This window comes from Meleagris gallopavo, chromosome Z (genome assembly GCF_905368555.1).
Source record: "Meleagris gallopavo chromosome Z, MGAL_WU_HG_1.1, whole genome shotgun sequence".
NCBI classification, from domain to species: Eukaryota; Metazoa; Chordata; class Aves; order Galliformes; family Phasianidae; genus Meleagris; species Meleagris gallopavo.
Window position 1 is genome coordinate 8,421,963 of NC_139435.1, and position 18,653 is coordinate 8,440,615.

The window sequence follows — 18,653 nt, forward strand, 5'->3', positions numbered from 1 at the left end:
CTTCCATCTCCACAGGAAGAACTTTGGCAAATGTAATAAAGACAAGGTGAAGCTTTACATAAAATAATCTCTCCTGCCATGAGTCCTGAGGAATTTTAATCAGTCCAGGAGCACTGGCAGAATTCCTTTGCCTGCAATCTTTTCATGATCTGCTTTCCTCTCCTGCTCCTCGTGGGGAGCATTTGCTGGGAAGATGATTAAATCGGGCTGGTAAAGAGCTCACAGGTTCTGCCGCTCTCGTATTTTCCTGCTTCTTTGCGAGATCATTTGTACTTTTTTATGACCTGCAACACGCCAGGTCAGCCGCTTTCTTTGCCTCCCCTGTAGGTTTCCTCACCATTGTTGTGGGGTTTTCCCCCTCCGGAGAATCTCTTTTGTACAAAGGCGAAAGACAAGGCTCCCAGCTCAGCCTGCTGTGTTGTTGTTCTCCTCGAGTACAGCAAGAATTCAAGGAATGGTTCCCCACGTCTCCTATTCACCTTGCTCCTGCCGATGGCGAAGATTTGATCGGAGTGGGGGGATGTTTTTGGGAAGTGGTGAATGAGGAGCTAACATGAACTCGGTGGAGTGGGGATTTTGGAGCACAGTGTGTTGGCTGCCAGGAGTTCACTGTAGGAATCCGAGCATTTTCCTTTGAGCAAATGATTCACCAGCAATCACTCAATCAACTCTCTCAATGGTTGAATAATCTCAGAGTAATTTAGTCAGATGTTTGCTATGAATTATCAAATAAATGCTTGGAAAGACACTGGCCCAGAATTTCCCCTTACATGCACATGACCGCGTGAATGCCATCCCTTGAGGTGTCCAAGGGATCTGTGTTTACATCTGGCCAAAGAGCTTCGGCTCCAACCAAGATTCAGCTTCACCCTTCCTTTTCTATGAACTCTCCTGCCCCGGGTACCCCCCTGCTGGAGGCAGATGGGTGCCTGTGGTGGGGCAGAACAGCAGTTTTGGTCATGGTCTCTTGGTCTGCCATCAGCATCGGGCTTGCAGTGAGCCTCTACTGCCTGCAAGCAGCACCCATCTGGAGGTGGCTGGGAGACACAGCCATGGCAGTGCCCTGGTGCTGTTTGTATGCTAAGGGAGAAGCCAGGTCCAGCTCTGCCCCTGTTGGTGCTGCAGTTTTCCATCCCACGGATATCCCATTGGTTTCTGAGGGATGCTGCTGCTCTCACAGCTTTCCCTCCTTTGTTTTTTTTTTTCTTTTTTTTCAACCTCAAGCTTGGCTGATAGTGGAGCTGGAGGGATGAATAAGAAAGGATTGGGATTTTCTTTTCCTTTCTTACATTTTGTGGCTATTTCACTTTGTCCAGAGCATCTGGGCAGGAGGCTCTTCCTCCAATATTGCTGTTGAATAGCCCTGGGCACAACCTCTCTCCTCTCAGCTTCCCTTTCTGTGTTGTGCATTCAGGACTTGTTATTATCCATTACAAACTCCCCTAGAGTTCCTACCTGCTGGTTATTCTTCAATAGGAAAAACAGTAAAAATAAACAGATGATTTATTACAGGGAAAAAACAAAACAAAACAAAACAAAAAAACACCCTTCACTATTTCTATCCAATTAATAGTGGCTCTTGTGAAAAACTGCATTCAAACTGGCTCCCACTCAGAGTGTCACAGTGTCAGCATGAGGCCAGGACTGAGGTGAGAGGAGGCATCTTTCACTCCATCAGCTTGTATCTCTTTGGGATAAAACAGACTGGCTTTTGTAGGCTTGTTTTTCTTTTTCCTTTTGCTTTAGCAGGAAGAGCAGAAAGTTTTGTTGTTGTTAGTCCTGTTGTTTTGTGCAGTCCTGGCACGTCAAGAAGGGTGACAGCACACCCAAGGGGAGTATTTCTCCTAAACCCTCTGCAGTTTAGTTGCATGTTCTGCTTCTCAAGTCACAGTGATTTGTCCAGCAGTACTTTGGTGTCTGGAAGCTGGAGCAGACCTTGCTGCTGTCTGCGGGGCTGATGTTTCCCAGCCTGCAGCACCCAGCCCTGCTGCAGCTCCCATAAGGGCTCCCCAAATATCAGCTCTATGACCCTTTTGAGCTCTCCAAATAACAGCTCTCTGTCCTTGGAAACTGCTTGCAATGAGCGGGCTATGTCTGCGTGAGCATTTGTCTCACTCAAAAGTGGGGAAACTGAGGCATGTATCTGCATAGCTGCCACCAAGGGGGGATGTGGCAGGAAAGGACAGCCCAGCTGCTGCCACCATGGTGCCAATTCCCCTTTCCCCAGATACTACCAAGCACTGACAGTGCCCATGGAGGTGGCAGCCCACTCCTCACCTCCCGCCCTCACTGCCCTTCCTCGCTTTGGGGCTGTCCTTGCTCACCCTCCCCTTTGGCTCCTGCTCCCTTGGCCTCGCAGCCGCTTTAATTTTAGCAATTCCTTGGAAAGAGTCCTTTTCCATAACTCAGCTCACAGCGAAGCTCTCTGCCTGCCAGCTCTGCCTTCTCCCACGTGTTGCTGGCGTGCCCCAGCAGCACACGCCTGCACCTGCCCAGCCAGGCCTGTCCCAGCCTCCTGCACACCCAAACTTCACGCCCGGCTCCCGTCCCCTCCTGGCACATTTAATCCTGGCACTCCCGAATTGCGCTGCGGGAGCAGCCTCTGCCTTGTCTGGAGGCTTTGTGCATGGCACGTCTGTCCTCCTCGTCCTGCAGAACCCCCACCTGCGTGACAGCTTTGGTGCAATGGGAAATGGGGTTACCTTACAGCCAGGTGGTACAGAGGATGGGCAAGCTGTGCAATGTGGGTGTGCAACGTGCACCAGTAGATTGCACAGGAGGAGTGGGAAAAGTGGGTGCATGCAGGATGCTCTCTGCTTGAGCACTGGTCATGCGAGACCAGTGTGAGCACAAAGCTCTGTGCACTGGTTGTGCAAGGGTTTGTGAGGATGGACCTGTGCATTGAATTGTGCACTGTGTGCGTGCGTGAGTGCACTTTTATTTTGCTCTGGAGCTGTGTGGCACTTCGGTTGGAGGGGTACTTGGAATGAGTCATCGTGCAATGGGATGTACACGGCCACGTGTGTGCCAGACACTCACAAGTGTGATGCATGTGTGTTCACGGGATGCATGTGAGCACAGTGCCTTCTGTTGGATCTGCACCTCTGGGGGTGCTGTGTGCCCGCAGGGGTGTGCAGGGTGCGTTGTGCACGGCTGCGTGTGAAAAACGGGGCACGCGTGAGTGTGGTGTGCGCGTGCAAGGAGCTATGTGCGTTGAGTGGGCTGTCTCCCCGCAGAAGCGCGCGTGCAAAGGTGCGCGTGCAAGGGCACGCGCGTGGATATGTGTGCGTGTTTGCACGTGAGTGCGAGCCCGTGTGAGTGAGTGCGTGTGTGTGTGTGTGTGCGTGTGTGTGTGTGTGTGTGTGTGTGCGGGCGTGGGGCGGGAGCGCGCGGCGGGGCCGGGAGCGCGGCCGCGGCGCTGTGCCGGGGGGTGCGGGCTGAGCTCATCGCTGGCTCCCCGGCGCTCCTTACCAGTGGCTTCTGCGGTCACATGGGTTATGTGCTGGAGTTTAAAAGAGCTTATAGCCCCCGAGCCGGTGCAGAAGCAGCCGGTGGTTGCATGGGGTAGAGCCGAGAGCGGCGGCGAGGAGGGCATCGTGAGTACGGGGGCGGCCGGGGCCGGGGGGGCGGTGCAGGGTGGCCCCCAGCCGCGAGGGTCGAGCTCCAGTGCCAGCCGCCCTGCGCGGAACCAACGCCGCCTTTCTGGTGGGCGAGGGAGGGGGGCTGGGATCCGGATCGCCGCCTCCCTCCCACGCCCCGCTATTTCCCCCGCTCGCACCTTCCCACGCGTGTCCGTGCCCCGCCGCGGGCCGGGCCGCCGCCGCCGCCCCGAAACACACGAGGAATCGATTCGGGCAAGTTAGTTTCCTGCTCCGTGTGTCCGTGTGTCCGCGCGTCCGCCCCGCGCCTCCACCGCGCGTCCCCCCGTCCCCCCGGCGGCACCGCGGGACCTCCGTCCCCGTCCCCGCGCCGGGAGGGCATCGCGGCCGCACCGCCGCGCCAGGTTGAAGGCTGCGCCGCGCCGAGCCCTCTGCCTGCTGTATCGCATTAGGCGTGCTGGAGCCGAGCTCGCGGGGGGGCTCTTTGTCAGCTGCAGCCTGTGGATTTCCCGGGCAGGAGAACGGAGTTTTTCCTCCTTGCCCCAAAGGCGCAACCTGCCCTCTCCACTGTGGCTGCGCTTTCATCCTTTTTTTCTTTTTTACTTTTTTTTTTTTTTTCCGTGGGGAGAGCTGATTTTATAAGAATATCATCTGCTTGGCGAGCTGTGGATCTGATGTCCCGGGCTCGGCTGCTCATCCCTAGCACGATGAGGGCTGCTTTCCGGAATTGCATAACACACACCGTTCCCTGTGTGCACAAACTCCCTGACATCCCCCTATCCCGGTGATTTCCCTTCTAAATCCAGACCGGGGCTCCAACCGCCGCATGAGCGATGCTGTGCTGCCTTCACAGGGAATGGGACCTGGTCTGCACGTTTTGGCTCTCCCAGGCTCCCCCAGCCGTTGTTTTTTAAGGCACTAAACTTTTTTTTTTTTTTTTGTATAAAGATTGGCACATCTCCCTTTCCCTCTGATAAACGGTTTTCCCCTTTCTTCCCCACCCTGTGCTCATAGACACGTGTCTGTAGCACAGGTTGCGGAGAGGGTATTGCCTGCCAAGCTGTTTGTTTCGTTTCTCAGGTCTCTTTGTGTGTTTATTTGTCAGTTAACCCAGGAGGTCCTTCCCTCAGGTTGCGTTTTGCTCCGGACCTTTCTGATTCCTGCTCGGATCTTGCAAATTTTGCTCTGGTGGCCGTTCTCTCTCCTTACTCCCTCCCTGTCGTGAGCTGCCGAGCTCTGCTCTGATGGCTCTGGGCATGTGCGAGAGATGCTCATGGCCCTGCATCTCGCTGGGACCAGGTGCTGGGATGGGGGTTGCTGGGGGAGGCATACTGACAGGCATAGGTTGTGCTTTGTCAGTGAGAGCCCCACACCCACTGGACTTCTTTGCAACAACCCTTTTGGATAACTTCATCTGAGTCCACTGTCAGAGCAGGCCAAGCCGTAAGCTGTGTGCTGCCTTTGGTCTGATTTACCCTGTGTGGAGCTGCTCCAGCTGAGCCACTGAGCCCCCTGTGCAGAATGTGCCCCTGCCTCCTATGCTGGGGAGGAAGGAGCCACGGTTCCGTGGAGCTGCAGAGTTCATGGTGCATGTATGGGTACAGATAACTGTGATGGGGCTCAGCTTTTAGAATGGTTCAGCAAAATGGGGAACTCTAAGGCTGCAACCATCCTTTTCCCCCTACCAATCCCACATGGAGCTGGAGGAACGCATCCTGCTTCTGCCAGGGAGCTTGGCTCTGTCGTTTATTATTGCAGCCGCTGCCATTACGCCTGTCAGACGGGAGTTGCTGAGTAATGTGGTGTTTGTGTGTAAATATCTGAGCGCTCACCATCGCGCTCTCTGCCGTGGCTCTGCAGCGAGCTGCCTCAGCACCTCTCCCCTGTGCAGACCCAGTGAGCATCCTCCGCTCCTTCTCCTCCCCATGCCCTGTGCAGGGCTTCCAAAGTGCCATTGGTCAGGGGAGGCCATGCTGCTACCTGGACGCAAATTGGGGCAGGAAAGGGCTCTGTATATGAATGCATGTGTGTGTGTCTGTGTGCACCTTGGGCTTAGGGATGATGTCCTAGAGTTTGCAGACATGTATTTTGCTATAAACTAAGTCATGGGCAAGTAGGAAGCAGCTCTGTTTCACTGTTCTGATTTGTTCCATGTTTTTTTCCCACCTAGCTGCTCAATCCCAAGTTCCCCTTAATTTCATCCCATTACTACTGAAGATGCTGAATTATTCCTTCCTGTATCATTTTCATCCCATTTGCAGATTAGCATCCGACTTCCCCTGTCAGTGCTTGCTCAGCCCAGCTAGACTGATCACAGCCCCTTTAATCTCCCCTTGTAAATCAATCCTTTCTGCTTTCCCATCATTTTTGTCGCTCGTTTTTCTGAAATCCTTCCAATTTGTCCATTTTGTGCTGGTGACGTATGCCTGGCCTTAAACATGATGTATACCAGGCATGGCAGCGTGAGGGAAGGACACCTCCTCCCCTCCCACCCGCTGGGGCTTGTGATGCTTTGTCAACACTGAACTGAGTTACTTCCCCATTATTCTAAGCTATAGTCCCTGCTTGGTGTTGCAGAAGGAAGCAGCATACCCAGGTCAGTGCCCTGGGGAGAATTCCTCCAAATTTTGGTGGTGGGTTGGCAGGCTCTGTTGTGTGCTGCTATTGCATGCTGGTTCTCCAGGTGCTGCGTTGGGGATGTCAGGAGACCACTGTGCCTCTTCCTGAAAAAGCTGAGGGTTGAACAAGGTAAGGTGAGCAAAATGAGTGAAGACAAACTGAATGGGGCAGGAGGATGGATGGGGAAACTGTGGTCCATGCACAGGCTCAATGCACATTCCCTCCAATACACGGGGACTTCATGTAGAGGCAGCACTTCGTACAGTGGTGCACTTTGAAGTTTCCTTGTCCCAAACCTGGAACTCCCAGCACTGTGCATTCCCACTAGCAGGGAGGGCTGTGCCCTTCCAGGAACCATCTATTTTTAGGAGGAGCCGTGTTCTGGACATTGGCCACTGCAGATGCTCTCTGCCTCCTCCTCTTGGCCCCTCTCCAGGAGATCTGCTGGGGAGTATTTTGCTGAGACTCTACAGAAGCACGATGGAGGTGGCACCAAGCAGGGCGCAGGAACACCTGAAGGGATGTCATTGCCCAGGGGTCTCACTGGGGCTGCACTGCCCTTCACCTGAGTGGGGAAATGGCATTGGCTGAGGTCTGGGGATTAGCAGGGTATGGCACATTTGGCTGACTCTGGCTGCAATGCAGGGTACATCCCTGGAGAAGGGCAGTCTAGGTGGGTGAGGGGTGACCATGGTGGTCCTGGTCCTGTTTGGGTGCCAGTCCCTTCACCAGAATGACACTAGGGGGCACGAGATGTGCTGGAATCCCCTTTGTTGGGAATGGGAAGGAAGGATGCAATGCAAAAGCCACTCTTGACCATTTTACCCCCTGCATGATCCCTCTGCACATTTTGCAGGAATCTGAGCATGAGACCCCTACAGAGGCCACAGGCTGATGCTGGTGGCGTGTCCTCAGTCCTTAGTCTCTGTCCTTGGTCCCTTGTCCTGCTGAGGAGAGGATGCATCTGTACGGCTGCACACACCATGCTGCTTCTGGCCATGGGAGCAGGGGGAGAGGGAATGGGAGCGCTGAGCTGGAAGCATCTTGGAAGCAAGAAAGAGGTGGACTCACACAGGGGGTCACTGGGGAATTAGGGAAATCCAGGAAACACCTAGCATGGTTTTTGTTCCTCCCCAGAAGCTTTGTCCAGGCAGGAGCAGGTTAGGCTGGGAAGATGGACCGGACCGTGCTTTAGTTTCATTTTCTGCTGGATGTTAAGTCCACGTGAGATACCTCCTCAGGGTCGTGTTTTCCCAAAGCAGCAGAAACTTTAGAGAGTCAGATGTGATGAGCAATCCTGATCGATCTGGAACACGTGTATATTTATGTGTCCACTTATGTATCTGGGTAGGGTTTCAAAGAATGTGTTTTTTAAGGTGCGTTTATGCATTTCAGCATAAATTCAACTGTCATTTTGCCTTTTGTCCTTAAAGGCTATTATTCCAGCTGTGAATGCGTGTATGTGTACTAAAGCACCGTATACTGCAGTCTTTCTCTTGTTATAACAAACCTTGTGAAAAAGCAAATAAAGAGACATTGTTCTCATTGTGGGCTTATAAGGATTCAATATTTATCTGCTATGAATTTTGATAGTTTTTGTTCAGGGTGTTTGCAGGTTGTGGGTTTTTCTTCCCTTTTTTTTTTAGCTTATCTGCTACAAAAAATTGCACGAGCGGAAAACTGAAAACATTCAAACACGTTGAGTTTATTCATTACTTAATGAGCACGGAAGTCAAGCTTATGGTTTAAAATGATATTCATAACAGCCTGGCACACCTCTTTCTCCCTGGTCAGTTTTCAGTGCTTTCTGGCTGCCAGACACCGGGAATCGGAGCGCTGCTTTTCTCCCAAACCCCCAGGCAACAATTTTAGGACACCAGAGCAAAACACACCCATCCTCCTGGAGCAGCACTGGGAGGGTGGGGTGGGAGTACGAAGGAGATGCTGTGCTGCTTTTTGCTCTCTGTGCTCAGCCTCCCACAGCCCAGCACGGGATTTTGTGGATTTTGGGCTGTGCTGGATCTGCTTTTAAGTGCCGAGTTTGCTTTTAAGTCAATTAGGGATGGTGTCTGAAGGCAGTGTTGTGGTTTGAGGAGGAGAGGGTGATTTGTCTGAAGGTGTTACCTAATTAGAGGGTATAGTCAGGGCTCTAATTAGCCGTGACACCCTAAAGATGTCATCAATGCCCCCTGTCCCATCAGCGTTGTGTTTCCTTCTGGGGCTGCTGCTGTTTTCCAGTGATGCCTATACAGTTGCAGAGTGAAAGGAAGCTGCAGCAGATGGAAGAATTAATACGAGCACTCAGTGGGCGAAATCTCCCCTCCCTTTCCCCCGGGGGGTGGGTTTGTGCTGCTCCTTGCTTGGGAACGGCAGGTGAGGGAGGCTGGGGAGACAAGAAATGATGCTGTGATGGAGGAGTGATTGCATGGGACCAGCTGAGACCTGACCCCACCCGAGGGGCTGAGTGCCTGAGGAGAAGGGACGGCGGCATCTCCAGGACTGCTGCTCCCTGCTTGTGCCGCTGTGCTTTCAGAGTCAGGAAACAGCGTGAGTTGCTCCTTTGCAGCCGGTGCTGAGCATCGCAGGAGCCAGGTGGAGTTGGGGAGCTGGCCAGCAGATAGGGACAGGAGCAGTCTTGCCCTCCCAGCATCACCCAGTGGCCCCATCCTGTGGTGCCAGGGCTGAGCTCACCCCTGGAGCTTCCAACACCCAAATGCTGCCCAAGGGAGATGCTTAGCCCCGGGGCAGATGTGCAGTCCTGGGAGGGCTCAGAGCTCATTTGGAGGAAGGAGCCACTTTTCCTCTTTGGATGGGAAAATAAAGGGATTCTCAGGGCTCAGCTCCTCATTTTCTCAGTGCTGCAAGCAGCCCAACTCTGCCAAGGGGCTTTGCTGTTGTAGGCAGTGCCACTGTTCCCCTAAAGCAAATGCTCAGCCAGGCGCATCCCCACACTGGTAATTACCAAGGGATGTGTCTGCTTTTAATTATGTGGGTATTAAGGGAGTGAATGCATTTTGTTCACCAAGTTGCAGCCTGTTATTTTCCTATATCTCTTGGTCTCCGGTGGCTTTCACAATCCCTGAAGCATGGCATAGGGTAACACGGCCATGGTGATCTGCAGATTCTGATTGTCCACTCGTGAAATGAAGCAGCTGCTTGTATTACAGGTACTCTCTCTGCACCACAGTCATTTTGTCCATGAACTAAAAATAATGCTGGTGACAATGAGGACACATCATCTGCTGTCATCAGACCTGGATGCAGAGGCAGGCAGCCTGTCCCAGGCTCTGCCGATGTGTGATTTGCCCTCCTTTGTGCATCACCTCCCTGGCTTCCCAACTGGCACCTGAGAAATAAATACATTTAAAAAAAGGAGAGGACAAATGCTGCCGCTGCTCTGAGGTTTGATCAAAAACGCTCTGTGCAGACCTCTGAACTCCTCACATAGCCAAAAGCTCCAGAAATAAGTTTTATGCCAAAGGTGCACCAGCACATAACTATTAATTTGGGAAGGAGATGGCTTTGCTCAGGAGGCACCTGGAGGAGGTGCGCTTTGCAGGGTGGGCTGTCAGCTGGAGGCTGCTTTATTTGGTCTCTTTTGGTCGCTGTTTGCCCCAGCTTTGCTACACAGCACAGCTTCCTCCTGCTGCACACCCAACACGTGTTGCACAGACACGTTCCCCTGCTCTCTGCGCTGTGCCTGCCCACCTTTTTGCAGCTGAGGAAGCAGAAGCTGCTCTTTTTTTTTTTTTTTTTTTTTCCTTGTGATTCATAAAAAATCTCTCTTGCTCTGGATGGAGTTGTCTGTGTTTTTATTGACTTGGTTCCGGGAACAGCAGTGACTTTTCCATCTCCTGTGTGCATGATTTCTGCAAGGGCTCTGGAACAGGGGCCAGCCCTCACGACTGCTGTATCTCCAGTCCTAACATTGTTAGTCTGACAGGCCCATTGGATATGTAGGTGCATGTAGTTTTATCTTGTGCATGAAAGCAAGGTCTGTGGCAGGGCACAAAACATTGCTGAAGGCGATGTAGGAGGGAGCACATTGGCTTGACAGCATTGTTGGCCATACCACAGCAGCGCTGTGCCAACTGGCAGAAGCCCCTGACTCTTGCAATGGGACGTTTCTGCATGTCTCCATTCTCAGGGCATTTTGGGGAGCTCCTCTCTTAACGATTGCAGCTGGGGCGTGCTGCAGGATAGCCCACATGTTTGCATGGAGATTCCCAGTGATGCCATCCATCCCTTCAAAACCCAGCAAGGTGCCATCAGCAGAAAGACTATTTTCCACCTGTGCACCCTTGCTGATCTCCTGTTTCATGCACATTGTGCTCTCAATTCTGATATATGCTGACCGACCTGGTGAGGCTCATTTAGCTGGGATGAGGGCTGGGATGAGTCTTACAGATGCCTTGCATCTCCACCCTGCAGTTTTTTCACTGTACAGACATATTTGCTGTCCCTTATCTATTTTTGGGTCCATGACTCCTGCTCCTCCAGGAAACAAGGGTGAAGGGTAATGTCTCTAGGACCCAACATGGGTCCCTGACTTAAAGAGCATGCAACATTTGTGCTTCCTAGTTTTGGCACATCTTTACCTTCAGCCAGGCCAGCAGTGCTGTTCATTTCCAAGTTGATCTTTTCACCTCCCCAGGGCTGAGAAAGAGAGAAGGCACTGAAGCACCTCTGTGCAGGTCAGAGGTGTCACTGGCAAGGGAAGGGGCTTGGTGGTTTCAGCTTTCCCCCACATGGGATGGATAGGGATTATCTGACCAGTGTTTGGGGTCTAGGTTCAGGAAAATGTGGCATACGTGCACGGTGATACCTGCATGTGTGTTTAGTTTGCAGTGTTTGGCATGGTACATTACCATGGTCAGCAATGAACCTTCCCACAGCGTGGGGACGCAGGAAAGTATCATTGCCTGCACAGAGGGGAAACTGCAAGCTGGAATGGCTTTGGGATTTCCTGGAGATCCCAGAGCAGAGATGGTGGCAGAAAACCAGACTTACTGAGTTACAGATGGATCGTGCCAGTTGTGGGAGACGCCAGAATACTCTTTCCATAGACCAAAGCAGGGCGTCCGCCCCTCCATGCAGTGCTGTGTGCTTATCTGTCTGCCCCTATGGCAGCTGAACCCCTGAAATGACATTTGGAGGCTTTACATTTATTCTTTCCTGCCAGTTCCAGATTGGATTTGCTGAGTTGTCAGGCAGAAGATGCTTTTCTCTTAAGTGCTGGCCCTGCAACAGCTCCCTCTGCTCCATCCCTCCTTGCAGCAGAGCAGCTGGGCTCCTTCTGCCTGCTGTCACCAGCAGAGATGTGAGGGGGCTGGAGCCACAGCTCTGCCAGTGGGTGCATGAAGAGAAACAGATTTCATCTTCCTTCTTCCCCTCTTGTTGGGCCACGCTGGGATCAGCCGGCAGTGGTTATTGAAAGGCGACAGACAGGGCTTGCTCTAGGAAAGAGATGTTGGGGTGGAGAAGGTGAGGGTACTCGGTGCAACCACATCCTCCTGGAGCTGGCTGATGCATCTGACCTAGGTGTGTGTTCACTGAGCTGGTGGGTTCTCAGCACGCAGCCCCAGCGGGCGGGCTGCCTGCCTGCAGATAAGCGGGACAAGTGACACTAACAAGCAGCTCGCCCGCCAGCTCTCTACGAGGAAGGCGAGCGCTTGTCCATGCGTGGTGAATAAATTGTGCCTTTGTCCCCGGAGGCTGTCACTCTGACACTTTGCCGTGCTCTGCTGGCAGAGACCAGCACTGGGGGCTTGCCTTGGCAAGCAGAGCAGAGACATGTGTCCCAGCTGGAAGAGAGAAATGAGAAACCTCCCTGAGAAGGCATTTGCAAGTGGCAGTGTGACCGTGCATGCTGGTGGGGTCCTTGCACGAGAAGTGGACAGCAGTGTCCCTGCGCTGGAGTGGAGCTGGGAGCAGCCTGCTGTGTGCTGGTCCTCGAGCACTGCCGAGGACTTTGTGCACTGTGGCCGCACAGCAGTAATAGCAGGGCTGGCAGCTCAGCGGGTGCCATGTAACTCAGTACAGCAGTGATGCTTTGATCCCAGCACACAGGTAGGATGCCCTGCAGCTGCTACACAAACAGAGCCCATGCTCAAGGGCAGAGCCAGCATGAGTAGGTGCAGAGAGGCTGTGACACAGGCGATTTCATTGTTGGCTGCAACAAGCAGCACACCCGAGGTTGCTGCTGTCACCCAGGCTGGGAGATGGAGGAATTTAATTATCCTTCTAACTTCTTCCAGAAGGGGTTTGGATGCCATAGCAGCAGACAGCTTTCTAAAACTGAGCGTACGGGGGAGGAGAAAGACAAAGCACCCTCCTTTGCTGAGTCCTGGCCATTCACCATTCTAGTCATCCCAGCCCAGACAGCATGAATGGGCTTTGGAGGCACTGTGGGCAAAGGGCACAGCCATGTCAGTGACACCTCCTGCCCTCTGCAGGATATGATCTGCTGGAGGTAGAAATCTGTAGGGCTCTGCTTCACAGCCCTGCTGCATGCTGTCCCCCCTCAATTGCTGTGTGGACATTAATTTTTCCCAGATTTCTGCTTCCCTTTGAATATCTCTGCTGTGGATCATTTTCCTTGCATGTGTTAGCTGGTATTTTCCCAAAGCTGAGTCCCGAGCTATTTCCTGCCTGTCCTTCTGTGATTTCTCGTGCTCTCTCTTCCGTTGCGCCTGCACCCACCTTGGTACTTGCCATTGTCGCTGGGTATGGAGGTGATCTCTTGCTCTTCTCATTCAAAAAGCCTGCAGGAGGAGGTGAACTGCCCATTACAAAGATTGCAAATCCTACTTGGCTCTTGCTTACACCTCCCCAGCTGGAGCAAAGTGGCTCAAGTCCTGTGGTAGCCACAGTGAGAGAACAAATCAGGAGTTCTGGGATGGGGAGAGCTTTGGGGAGGGGGGGAAGAGGGTGCTGCAGGGCAAGCTGCGGGCTGTTGCTTGAGGATGCAGTGTGAAGGGACAAACAGGGAGCTGCTGCCCTGAGGGTCTGCAGGAGCAGGAGGCAGTGAGAGGATGTGGGGGCTGTGGGGTGTCCTCTTTGCAGTGTTGTGGGTTTTGTGCTTGGGAGACCTCTATGAACTCCTTTCTTCCTGCCTTGCCTTGTACACTTCACCAGAGTACCAGGACAATGCTACTTTTCCCAAAGCCTGCTGAGGATCCCCACCTCGTGCTGCATGCTCAGGAGCCAGACAGCAGCTTAAAGACTAAATATATCTGCTGCTGCAGCTCTTGGCTCCTATAAAAATAAATCTTACCGAGGTAACTTTGTGCCGTGCAGTTCTCAGAGCTTGCTCTGCTGTGGTTTCCACTGAGATAGCATTTGGCTAACACAGCCGAACATGAGATGAACAAGCCTGGAGTTGTATAGAAAGTGATAAGATAAGGCAGGGCTATGATTTGCCTGTCTGATCCTGAAGCTTTGTGCATTATTTAGTGTGTGTAGTGAGAGGTCAGTAGCCTCCTGATAATTTTCATTAGATTAGTCAGGCAGGGTAATCACCTGCTCAGAAAAACCAACTTGACACTGTCTGTTCAATAGTTGGAGTTTAACTGAAAATAAATAGCCTTGTAATTATAAGGATACTGCCAAGGTCAAAAGGCTCAAAGATTCTCTTTCTTTTCTCCCTCTGATATGTTTACAGAGATCTTGCTATTTTTTGTGAGTTTCTGTTTGTTTTTTTTTTTTTTCCTCCCTTAAATTCAAACCAAAAGCTTCAGAGCTTTTAAAGGAAATTCAACACTTCCATGGCAGTGGACGTGAGTGGTGTTGCAATAGCCAAATGATGCCTCTGACCTCATGCTAATGAGCAGAGCACTCATTAGTGCACTGGAGTGTGTGCTGCCCGCCCATGCAGGGCAGGGACGCGCTTCCCTCCTCATCTGTGCTAATTCTGAGATGGATCCAGCCTACAGTATCTGGCTGCAGGTTTCCCTGCTCATATGGCAGAGTTCATCCCTCTTTGGGTGAAGTCAGCCCAACACAAGTGCTGTCCTGATGAAGTTGTGCATTAGCTCCTGGGTTTGAGTGCTGCTGTAGTTGGATGCTGCTCTCTTTCAGAGAGCCAGGGGAGAAAGAGTGGAAGTGATGCTGAGCCTGTTCAGCTTTAATCAGTACCAATGGACTCTGCAAAGGGGTTCATCTATTGTAGCAAGTGGGATATTAAAGCTGGGCTCAGTGTGCGTGCACTGCTGAAATCCTTGCCCTTTTTCAGCTTCAGGTGGTTGTGCTTGCCATTTATCTACCTCGTTGCATGTGAAAACTAATGTCTGGAGGGATCGTTGTAATCTTGTCCTTTCTGCAGGACTGATGCTTTCTGAATGAGAGCAGGCCAGGTGCTGGTGCTCCGGGTATGATCAGAGCTGCTAGTGCTCCGGGTATGTTCAGAGCTGCTGGTGCCAGAAGTGGTGGACAGGTTGTTGTGTTCCAGCAGTGCACTGTGACCTGGGCACCTTGCTTTGCCCAGCAGTTGGGTGAAGCAAGCAGTGATGCTTTCTGTCCTGAGCTTGGCTGTGAGCCAGGAACGTTGCTGCCTGCTTCAAACCTGAGCACCTGCATGTCACAAAAGGCAGTGTTTGCATGCTGATGTCATCACAAAGCTGTGTGCTTCCTTGCTTTGGTGAGCTCCCAGCACAGTCGGATGAGTTAGTACATTCAACCCCTGCGGATCCTGGATTTTGTTTCCTCCATCCTGATTGATTTTAAGTGGGGATCCTCATCACAGAGCTGGTGGGGCTGGTGCTTGGCCCATCTTCGCAGGAGTCCGTTGCTCTCATACTCTGTCATAGGCTTTGATGGATGCCTCAGGGATAAGGAGGGCAGGGCAGAGACCGATGTGCCAAATGACGGATGGTGCGGTCTGGTGAGTGACGCCGTGCGGCCGCGTGCGGGTGCTGCCTCCACGGAAGGAGAGGGACTGCCTTGACAGTTTGTTTTGAAAGCAGAATGACTTCAGGGCTGGATTCTTTTTTTGTCCTCCCTTCCAGCTTTATTCCTCCACCCCCCCCCCCTTTTTTTTCTTTTTGCCTGACAGAAAAAGCATAACTTGTCTTTGTTTAATTGGTGCTTTGTGCCTGTCTCCTGCCAGAACTTAACGGAGAGGGGGCTGGCTGGATCAAAGCGGCTCGAAGTTGGGAAGCTGTTATACATCCAGCCTGCCTGTTTAAAGTGAAACCCCACTTTTATTTCCCCCCCTCCCTCCCAGCTGCAAGCCAGTTCCTGGCAAACAGTGAAAGCGGCGCATTGGCTGCTGCTGTGAGCCCCCCTCGGAGCAGCCTAGTGGCATGGGGGTGAAAGCTGGTGTGCTGCTTGGAGCATCAAATCGACGTGTGCTTGTGAAGCTTCAGTCTGTTTCATGATCTTACAAATAAGACCTGCTGGTGTCTGAAACACAAAACAAATGCATTGTGGATCGAGCGAGGAAGCAGTGTTGTGTGAACAGACATGGACATGCTGTCTGTAGGGCAGAGCGAGGTTAGAACAAAGCTCCAGCTCCCCAGCTGTTCTTGGTCTCAGTCTCATCACTGTTGAACATCAGTGATGTGAGGCCAGGTAACTCCTTGCAGGAAGGGCTGTATACAAGAGAGAGTTCGTGCCCTTGTGTTGTACTCAGCCTCTGTCTCTAGCAGAGAACAGCATGGGATTGCCCATGCTATGAGACCTACTGCAGCCTTTGCAGAATGGTCTTTCCCTGCTTTTTGCAGAGCAAAGGCAGCAAAGTGAAATGCTGCAGTGTGACTGGTGCCCGGCTGCGTGTTTGCTCCTGCAAGGGGCTGAGTACTTCCCAGTGCTGCTTGCTGCAGCCTTGCCTGGAGGCAGGGATGGGTTCAGGGTCCTTCAGGGTTCCTTCCAGCTGGACCTGTTCCTGTGCAAAGGACATAGTCAGTTGCTTTGGTTTTTTTCTATTGTCAAATTTTCTTCTGCCATTTGCAGGGGCAGCCCTCATACAACTCATAGCTTGTTCTGGTTGCAGGGCGTATCCTGACCTTGCTGGACTGTGCTTCTTGCGGCCTGCATCACGTGAGTTTTTTTGTCTACAGCCTTGGTACATGTGGTGGTTGCAGGTGGCTTTGGTACAGCAGAAACAAGGTGCCTGCTTATTTCTGAGGCATCTGAGCAAACCTGCTGAAAGGGTATAGGTCTATAGGAGTCCCTGGACTCTTTCTTAGCAAAATGGGAGCAAAGCATGAAGCAACTTGTCTGTGAACATCAGGTTCCCCATGGCACCTTACAGAACTTTGCTGCAGACAGTGAAGGACCTGCTGCAGTGAGTGGGTGGCGACTGGAATGGAGATGTGCAGGCTGTAAAGGCATCTGGGGAGAGAACTGAGAAGCGCAGCTTGTGCTGGGCTGAACTAAAGTGACAGCCAGGTGTCCATGAGAAGATGTCAGTGATATCTCCACAACCTGGCAACCTTCACTTCACCACTGAGGGGCTGTGGATGGAGTATAAATAGTGTTTGGTGAGTGCTCCTTTGCAGAGAGGATGGCTGGAGTGAGTCCTGTCTGGACTGGTGCAAATCCAGGGTCACACTGTGTGTGCTCATCCCTTATCATCCTGTCTTTCTCAGATGGAGGCAGGTAAGGATAGCAAACCACATCTGTCAGAGACCAGAGCCCTGATGGAATATGAGCATTGAGAGAGGGAGATACGGTGTTTATACTGTGGTCAGGGCAGGATGCCCAAAGGAGGAGGTATTTCAGAGAATACCCTTGGGCCATATTTCTTGTTTTCTTGGGAGCTTTGGATGCTTTCATGGGAGAGAGTGTTGTTTGTTTTTGTTTCTGTTTTTGTTTTTTCTATAAAGGCAGCTCTATTGCAGTAGGATCCTAGTTTGCTCAGTCATGTCCTGAGAGCTGTCTGTGCTCTCTGTTTATGGTTTTTCTTTGCTCTTTTGGGTCTGCTTTAGGTGTCCTCCTGCAGGGATGATCTGTCTGTCTGTTCCATCTCCAGTCTCACTTCTTGCAGAGCTTCTCCTAGTGTGTCCCAGCTGGGTGAAGCACTGATGCTCTGGATCTATCTTTCCTCTATACTGGCAAAATATATTTAGCAGATAAGTGTTTCAACCCCTTTTCAGAGTTGTTGCCTGTATTGATTTGTCAGTGGGAAGAGGGGAAAGGCAGCAGCCACCTTCATGAGCCATTTCTTTCCTGTTTTCAGCTGTGTAGGCTTGCAACTGCTAGGCTCTGACCACATCATGCTGACAGCCATGGTTTCCTCTTAGGGATGCCTGGAGCAGAGCAGGGCAGGGGATCTCACCTGTTAGTGATGGGATGAGCCCTTTCTGTTTTTCTCTGACCCTTCTTCTGCCTGTCTTTTTGTTGCTGTGCTCTTGTCAGTGGAAAATAACTGGTGTATATACCTATTCTTAAGTCCCTGAGGAGCCTTAACCTTATTTCTAAGCTTAGAAATACCATACTCCATAGGGCAGAAATTGAGGGCTGCAGTAATTCCAGCATTACACCAAAGCCTCTGGGGAGCAGCTGGCTGTTTCCCTGGGACTGTAGCATGTCAGAGGCTGTGGTGGGGCTGATACCTCCTGCCTCTTGCTGCCGGATGTGTGATGGACAGGGGCGATGGGGAGAAGTGCAGGCTTCCAGCAGGTGGGAGCTTTGTGCTTTTCTCCTTTCCCAGGGGACCAACTTGCCACTCACCCAAGTGAGAGCTCAACCTGCTGCAAGCTTTGGCTGATGAGGGATGGCCCCTTCCTGCATCCCCATTCCTCATCGCTGGGGTTCAAAGCCGGGGTGAGGGGGAAGCCCTAATTGCCCCTCTTCCCAAGGCTCCCGCCTGTGTTAACGACCTGTAATGGGATGGGCTGTGTTAGCCTATTAAGCCCCAATGGGGTTCCTTGTAGACTTGAGTGTGAGGAATTTCTCTCAACCATGTTAAAACATTTCCACCCCCGTAATAGCTTCGTGCATTGATTTAACCCTATGGCAGTTGGGATTCTTTGCTGGGAACAGCATATGGAGAGCTGTCCTGCTGTCACGCAGCTCCTTTGGCCAGGGTTTACATTTCTGGGGGATCTGATTAGCACTGGGGCTGCTCTCACTCTTGCCTTCTCCCGGCTGAGCCCTTGCGGGAAACAATTTTCCTTCCATTGCGCTGAGCCTGGCTTTGCTGCTTTTAATGAGAGTAATTTTGCCCTGGCTTGTATCAGCCGCAGCCCACCTGCGCTGCCAATTACCCCGGCAGATCTGGCGTGACCTGTGGAGCTGGGAGCAGCCTGTCCAGGCTTTAAGTGTTTCTGAGCCGTAAGGTGTGAAAAATCTCACCAGTGTCCAAACGGAGATGGAAGAGAAACAGCTTTCCGGGTTATGAGTGACCTCAGGACGCACTGGCATCAGGTGCTGCTGATCTCGGAGGGATTTGCAGAGTATCAAGGGCTTGCTAATGGTTGCGCGTTGCCAGCG

General features: G+C 52.1%; 1 protein-coding gene across 1 annotated transcript in view; it reads left to right on the forward strand.

The window, feature by feature from the left end:
• Positions 1-3,406: 3,406 nt before the first annotated feature.
• The window catches only part of CNTFR (ciliary neurotrophic factor receptor), a 169,299-nt gene continuing 154,052 nt past the window's right edge, over positions 3,407-18,653 (forward strand). The window contains exon 1 of the mRNA XM_085213734.1: positions 3,407-3,596. The gene's annotated coding sequence lies outside the window, so the exon portion shown is untranslated. The remainder of the gene's footprint in view (positions 3,597-18,653) is intronic.